The sequence below is a fragment of the Chelonoidis abingdonii genome, chromosome 12 (genome assembly GCF_003597395.2).
Source record: "Chelonoidis abingdonii isolate Lonesome George chromosome 12, CheloAbing_2.0, whole genome shotgun sequence".
Lineage (NCBI taxonomy): Eukaryota > Metazoa > Chordata > Testudines > Testudinidae > Chelonoidis > Chelonoidis abingdonii.
Genome location: NC_133780.1, coordinates 6,778,605 through 6,787,129, shown reverse-complemented (window position 1 = coordinate 6,787,129; position 8,525 = coordinate 6,778,605).

Sequence of the window (8,525 nt, the reverse complement as noted above, 5' to 3'; positions counted from 1 at the left end):
AGTTTACGCACTGTGAGTACTTCCATTGACTTTGAATGCAGCATGTTGTTAAGATACTTCAGTGGCCTAAATAAATCCTTTAAGGAATAGTATTCCTACCTGATTCCATCCTGTGAACAGAACAAGTAAAGAAGAAAATAATAAACTCAGGGAGAAGGAAGCAGGTTCTGGAGCTGTGGCAGAATGAGAGAATCTTCATCTTCTTCACTGTAACTTGATGTAGAAATCAGGAAGGAGGAAAAAAATGATTATCGTGAGTATAATACTGAAAAACATTAAATCTTTAAAGTCAAACATTAAAGAGGGCACAGTAAATAAATGCATTGTTAAGTGAACTCTTTCATATTATGAAGTTAGAACAGCCATTCAATTGAAGTTGGAAAGGTGATTTCTTTACACGTCTGATTTTAACCCATCCCTACAAAATCCATGTTAAAAAAAAAAAGTCAGATTGGTGTAAAAGTTGCTAGAAATTCTACCAATGGAGAAAATAGATTTAAGGAATTAGAAAGTGTGCGTGTCAGAAAGAGAGATTCTCATTTGTATTGTTTTTTACCCATTTCTTTTCTTTCGACATATCAGAGTCAAAATGATTCAGTCCCATAAACAAATGGAACACAGAGGAAGATGCTTCAAAATTAGATTTGCAAGAGCTTGTAACTTACTTTACAAAACAGAAATATACAGTAAGTTAATTTATAGCAAATCTCTCTTTGAAGGCATTGAGAGCAGGATCAGATCCAGTTTTCTTGATTAAAGTGTAGGAGCAAAGAAATAAATTTTTAAATCAAATAACTGGAATAGTCTGGAGTTACCTTACAATGAAAGGAGAGGGGGAAATAGCTCATGTATCATTTTGAATATATAGTTCAAAAGCAAACTGCATATTCAGAGTAAGACACATTTATCTTGGGATTATTGGATCAATTTGCAGTTAATAATTCACACAGGGAATAAATGTCTACTAGGAGATATCAAAGTACAAGGGAGATGGGATTCAAGTGCCAGAAGCTCACTTACCTGATACATCCTGGAAATAAGCTTTGGAACAGTTTTGAGCTCTCTCTGGTGTTCCAAGGTTTTCTAAAAGCCTCATCCATTCTCCTCTAGTTAGTTGACATTGTCAGGGACTATTTCAGTGATGAATCTGAAAAAAATAATTCTTACTAAGATATTACAGAGACAAAGAGTTGAATCCTGGTCTTTCCTTCCGTATTTCTGCCAAAATGGTGTTTATGTTTTATTGGACACTGAAGTGTCTCTCTCGATGCCTTCCAAAAGCAAAAGTAAAAAAAGGAACTGGAATGCTATGGTGATTTCAGTCCCTATCACACCCTTGTTCCTGTTTGGAGATAAGGATCCTCTCCCAAAGAAGTCCTTCTGGGGTGCCAGTGTTGCTGGCAGCAGAGTCAAATATCCAAGTACCCCGATCTGGCTGAAGGCAATGAGAATTCCAAAGAGGCTCAGCTTCTTACTCCTTGAGAACTGCTAAATTCTGTCATCATAAGCATTATATTTTTCATCTCATGCGCCAAAAGGAAACTCTCCTTTTAATTCCTTCAGTAATAAACAACCTTTGTCCTGCTCCACTGGAGTTTATGGGAAGGGAGTGTCTTTATTGCTCTAAGGTTGAAGGTTAAAACCCAACCCAGCTGTGTTCTCAGGTAGGACTTAAACAGGGATCAAACTGTGTTAATTGATTCTAATTCTGATTGGTCAGCAGACTTGGTGCTCTCTTTGTGATGGGATCCCGGGGCACAATCTGGAACTGGGGTACTGCTGTGCCCCCTGAACGCTCCAGCTTAGAGTATCTCTCCCCAGGGCCGGCTCTAACATTTTTGCCAACCCAAGCAAAAACAAAGAGCGCCGCCCCGGCCCCCGAGCGTCACGTTGCCCAAGTCACCGCCCCCCCAGGGCATCGTATCGCCCAATTCCCCACCCCTCCCAAGTACTGCACTGCGCCGTCCAAGTCCCCGCCCCCCCAGGTGTCACGTCGCGCCGCCCAAGTCCCCGTCCCCCCGAGTGTCATGCCGCTGAAGCCCGCCCCAGCCGAGCGCCGCACCACCCAAGTCCTGCCCCCCCAGCACGGTGCCCCACCTCCCAAGCCCCGCCTCCCCCAGAGCCGCCCGACCAAACCAAAAAACACCAAAAACAAACCCCGAGTGCAGCCCCATCCCAAGGTGCCGTCCCAAGCCAGTGCTTGGTGGGCTGGTGTCTGGAGCCGGCCCTGCACAGAGGATGCCGCCCCCTTGGCCTCCTGACTCCCTGATTAGCCTGCCTGCCCTGTCAATCAGGCTGACCTGGAGCATTGGCCTCTCCCCATTGTGTTCTGATTTCCCATCAACCCATCTCCTTTCTTTTGGTACTGGGAGCTAGCCAATCAATACTCCCACTGAGCGTTAGTCCCCTTACATATGAAAACTTAAGAAAGTTGTAAGAGACGACAGTCTGAAACTCGGTAATTCTACAGCACTTTGTTCTGTGACCGCGGAGGTATTAACAGAGCATTGAACATGAAATGATCTTTAACAATATGTTCTCACTACTTACATTAAAGAAATCCATTCCACCTTGGTTAGTAGAGAGACCTCTGATGGACCAGTAAGAATCTGCTCTTGCAGGTCCCCCGAGTGCAATCTATATTTGCTTCTCCATTATCAGTGTAGCTTTTATTTTGGTGAGTTTTGCACACAGATGTGCAGGAATGTGGACTTGAGCATCCAAAAGTTCTGCAGCCACTGGTCATCAGCCCAAACCTCCATTGTTGCCCTTGGGAAGGATGTAAGATGACACAATATAATGTACATAGTGAATATTTGTGAGTCAACTTCTACACGCAAGCAATGACTGTGAACGTGGGACACCAAGGGCTGGATTCACAGCCAAGATAAATGCAGCAAAAGGCAATCCTCACTGCTGGATCAAATGCAAAGGAATTGTTGAAAACAGGACAGGAAATCAATTATACTGGAAGTCACGTGACCCAGCAAAATAAACTTATGCTATTAAAATAAATAGAAAAAAGGTAGAATTAAAAACTCCTAATTATGAAGTACAAAAACCATAACAAGTGCTATAATAGAAACACAGTTGGAATTCCTAAAACCAGTAACAACTACTTACTGAAAATTTTTTTGATGAGCGATTACAATAAAAAATAAACATCACAATGACATGCATTGCACAGTGATAATACAGGTAAATGACAAAGTGTTCAGAGTAATAGAAATGTTATTTAAAGGAACCAAACTATAATTAAAATGGATTACAAGGAAGAGAGCCCAATTCAGGGAATCACATCAGCAGATAAAACAAATTTGTGAATTGTTGTGAGACTTCACTTAGACATAAATACTCTAAATGTGACAGAGAGTTTGAGGGAATGTAGGTAAATTATTTCACTGCACCAAGTCTCCTAAAGCAGTAAAGTAGCAGCGGGGACAGCAGCGAGGGGGTTTGGCATCAGTACCAGGTTTACAATGGCATTGTGGCACCAGGCCCACACTGGGAAGGGGCCCATTATGGACCCCTCTAACCCATCCACACAGCCGGATCTGGCCCCTCGCCTCCTATCAGGGCCGGCTATTGTGGACAGAGGGTCTGGGTGTGGGAGAGTAGGTCTCTAGAGGGCCTGGTGGGGTGTGCTAGGCAGTGAGAGGGTGGGAGATGCTCAGCAGTGGGGAAGGTTTGTGTGTTTTGGGGTGCTGGGGAATGGAGAATGGTTTTTTGGGAGGAACACTGGGCAGTGGGGGGTGGGGAGATCTGTGTGTGTTGGGGGCTGTGCAGTGGGGAAGATGTATGTGTGTTGGGCGCTGGGAAGCATGGGGGGGTCTGTGTGGGGAACTGTGCAGTTGTGGCGTTGGGGCTGTGGGGGGCCTCTGGGTGGGTGGGGGTGTGCTGGGCATAGTGGTCTGTGGAAGGGCACTGGGCATAGAAATTTGTGGGGGTCTCTGGGTGGTTTGGCACAGGGTGTAGGGGGTCAGAGGGGTGCTGGGGGAGGGGGGGGTAGCATAGTTTGGCATGGGCCTGCTCCCAAGGGAAGAAGGACAATGGCAGCAACGCAGGGACGGGTGGGCCAGTGTGCATCTGGCAGTTGCCAGTTTGTAAACAGTGCCCTTGTACTGGGCTGGGTGGAGCGAGGCTGTCTCTGCCATGCCATGACCTATCTCCCATTGCCCCTGGCCAGCCCCTCACTCTGAGGACTCTGCTCCATATCCCCATTGCCCCCATGGGGACCCACAGAAATATTTAGCACTGGGCCCACAAAAGGTTAACCTGGCCCTGTTTGGGGCGCAGGCTCTGGGTGGGAGTTTGGGTGCAGGAGGGGTGCAGGCTATGGGGAGTTTGGGTGAGGGGTGCAGGCTCTGACATGGGGCAGGGGATTGGGGTACATACAGGAGTGGATGTGGACTTGTGGGCTCTGGGAGGAAGTTAGCAACTCAGCACATTATATAAGAGAAAGGAGCTGCAGTGACTACATATAGACATAGAAATTGACAGAAAACTCTTTTAAATACTCAAAATGTGTGAGGCAGAGTTTGAGGGAGCGAGGGGGCATCTGTACAATATTTCACCACATTCACTCTCCTGGCTGGAGCTGTAACAGCCTTGCAGGACTTGTATAAGAGAGAGAGGAGCTGCGGTGTCTAAGCTTTGACAGTCTAGACAGGGGTAGGCAACCTATGGTGTGGGTGCCAAAGGCAGCACACGAGTTGATTTTCAGTGGCACTCAGACTGCCCGGGTCCTGGCCACCGGTCCGGGGGGCTCTGCATTTTAATTTAATTTTAAATGAAGCTTCTTAAACATTTTAAAAGCCTTATTTACTTTACAGACAACACTAGTTTAGTTACATATTATAAACTTATAGAAAAAGACCTTCCAAAAACATTAACATGTATTGCTGGCACGCGAATCCTTAAATCAGAGTGAATAAATGATGATTTGGCACAGCACTTGTGAAAGGTTGCCGATCCCTGGTCTAGGAATTGGGCTGCCTGTGCTTTCAAGACCCAGGTCCAGCAACCCACCCCCTGTTCCCGGGCTGACATGCAGCGTCCTGGGAGCAGAACGAAAACAGCCTCTGCCCCCCCACCAACCCCGACACCCCGAGATCTGCGAGCACAGCAGGTGGCTCATCCCGAGGGGTCACTGTTCCCCCCAACCCCTCCCTAAAAATGGGAGTTTGTCCCCGCACACGGTCTGGCAGCGTCTCCCCCCACCACCCGGGCTTAACCCCGGCTCCCACCCCCCACTCTGATTTTCCCCCTTAGCCCCTCTTCTGCCACTACCTAGAGAGCTTGATTCCCCCACCCCCCGGCCAGTAAATTTCTGCCCCCTGCTCAGACCCTGGCGCCCCCCTCCTCGCTCCGATTTGCCCCCTTGATCCTTTTAAACGCCCCCAAAGAGGAGGCAGCAAATGGCAAGGAGAAGGGAGGGCAGAGACAGCAGTTGCAACAGCGAGAGTTTCTGGGCCTGCGCAGTTCGGGTGAGTGTGCTCAGCGCACCCACAGTAGGGAATTAGGAGAGGGAGGTTTTTCTGTGGTTACCTTCTAGTCCGTTGTCCAGCCCCCTCCGCTCCCTCCACCCCGGATTTCTCCAGAGCAAGGCTTAGCTCCGGGATGCTGCCTCCTGGGCCCTAGTGCCCATCTCTTATTCATTTCTATGTGTGCTGGGTCCTGTTTCTGCACAATTTGGAGAGTGCCTAGGGGAGGGAGGCGCAGGGCAAGCGGGTGACAGAGGAAATAGGCAATGCCAGAGTGGTAGGGTGGGAAGCTTGCACAGAAACTGCACACACTCTATCCAGCTCAGGCCAGAACCAGTGCCCCTCCCATGTATAAGGAACAAATTCCCACACAGTTGTAGGAAAAACAAAACAAAACAGTTTCAGAGGGGTAGCCGTGTTAGTCTGGATCTGTAAAAGCAGCAAAGAGTCCTGTGGCACCTTATAGACTAACAGACGATGAAGTGGGTATTCACCCATGAAAGCTCATGCTCCAAAACATCTGTTAGTCTATAAGGCACCACAGGACTCTTTGCTGCTAAAACAAAACAGCCCATTCTTGACACCAGCACTTTAACTTTTACAGGACTTTCCATCAAGGGGCTTCAGATTTATGATGCCCCATGTTCAGTACTGTACCGAACTGTACTGAACATCAGAGAAATCCAGTGTTTTTCTTTGATGTATTTTTTTGTACTGGGATGCACAGGCAACCAATCTCTTTCCTTGCTCAGTCTAGTTCCACAGGCCAATGCTTCTTTGTACTTTGAAGGGGTTGCAAAAGCACTGGAGGAAGCTCAACACAGAATGTTGTAGGTTTCTCCCTCCTCTTTCCCTCAAGGATTTTAAATCCACTTCTTAGCAGGCTACAATAGAAAGACTGGCTGAACAGGCTAAGACAGAGTTCTGTCCATTTGCTGGGTCTCTAGCAGTTCAATCCATCAGATAAGTACCTCACATTTGATTGCTTTGGAGTTTCATTCCAAAAACTTAAAGCTAAATAACCCTGGAGTTAGTCCTCATTTTTCTGCCCCAACTCAAAGTAATTTCTTTCCCAAGTGGAAAATGCTGGGGAAGCATGGAATGAGTTTCAGAGTAGCAGCCGTATTAGTCTGTATCCGCAAAAAGGAGTATTTGTGGCACCTTAGAGACTAACAATGGTGCCACAAGTACTCCTGTTCTTTTCATGGAATGAGTGTGATTCAAGATGGGAATGAGAACAAAGGCCAATTCCTGCTCACAGTTACACCTCTGTAGCCTAATTGACTTCCAGGAGAAAAGATTTTTGCACACTAATAGATTTTGGTCTCTTCTGCTTTTTCACACCTGGTATAAACAAAATCTCCTCCCCAAAACGCTGAGCACTTTCAGGGAAAAAAGAAGCCAGGTCTGCAGTCTGCTTGATCCTTCATTCTACACCAGCCTAGGAAACAACCACCAGACCTGATGAGTGTCACTACAGCAGCCTTGGTGGATTGTTCTTTTGAAATATCATTAAGACGCTGATTTTCAATGAAGTCTTTTTGTTCTGGGGGGCAGAGAAAACAATAGGGACTAGCTCTGTTTTGTCACCTCCTAGTCATTCAAAAGCTGAAAGGCTTTAGATTCAATTTGTTTAATGTTTCTACAGTGATTTTGAAGAGATAACACAGCATGACTGCAACAAGGAGTCCCTTAAGGACTAACAGTCTGGGATGCCATGTATCTGAAGAAGTGAGGTTTTTTTACCCACAAAAGCTTATGCCCAAAGAAATCTGTTAGTCTTTAAGGTGCCACCGGATTCTTTGTTGTTTTTGTGGATACAGACTAACACGGCTACCCCCTGATACATACCTGATAGCATCACTGGGCAGTGGGCAACGATCTAAAGATCTGTGTCACTTCTAGCTGTTACCTTTTTCTTACAGAACAGAAGCTGGCTGCCTCCCAAGCTGCAGTCCGAGTGAGGTAGGGTATGTGGTGTGGAGTCCATAGCTTGGGGAAAACACCTGCTGCAGGGCTGGGCTTTGCACTGGGCCATGTGGAGAGCTGAGGGTAGAAGCGCAAGATTGAAAGAGGTGAGCAGGATGGGGAATGTTGCAGAGGTGTTTCCCCCTCCCCCACAGCCTCAGCTCGCTGCGCTGCCAGGCCCTGCGCCGTAACAAGGGCAAAATGAGTGAGACACTTGCCTTGGGTGCGCAAAGCAGAGGGGTGCAGCTCTACTGCCCAAGTAGGGCAGAGAAGAAAAGAAAAAGCCGCTATCAGCGGCAATTTGGCGGCGGATCTTTCGCTCCGAGAGGGACTGAAGGACCCACCACCGAATTGTGGCCGAAGAGCGTGGAGCTGGCCCTTGCCTCGGGTGCAAAAATTCCTTGTTACTGCTCTGGCCAGCACAATGCACTGGGCAGCAGGGCTGCGAGCTATTGCCAGGCGCTGTGGTGTAGAGCTGCCAGCCTGCCCTGGTGCTCTGGGCTGTGGCATGGCTGGCTCCATCTGGACAGCACACTAATAAGAAGGGGAGCAGGGGGGTTGGGCAGGGGGCTCTGGAGGGACAGTCAGCGGGTGGGGGTGTGGATATGGGTCGGGACGGTCAGTGGGCTGGGAACAGCGGGTTGCATAGGGGGCAATGGTCCAGGGGGCAGTTAGGGAATAGGCGGTGAGAGTCCTGGGGGGATGGTCAGGGGACAGTTGCAGTGGGGGTTGGATGGGGCAGAGGTCCAGGGGGGCAGGAAGCTAGCGGGATCGGATAGCGGGCAGAGACCTGGCCACACCCAGCCTCCATACCATTTCCGAACCCTGATGTGGCCCACGGGCCAAAAGCTTTGCCCACCTCTGACCTAGGAGGAAGGAGGCCTAAGAGAAGGAGAGGGGAGCATCCCTTGTGCTTCCTTTTACTTGGAAGGCTCTGTTTGAAGAACTGAGTGTAGTCGGAGTAGAATAAACTTGTTAATATTATATAAATAAATAATATGTAAATATGTATGTAGAGAAATGTCTGATGACATAATTTTTTTGCAATGTGTAATTCATACTGAGGCCCATGCC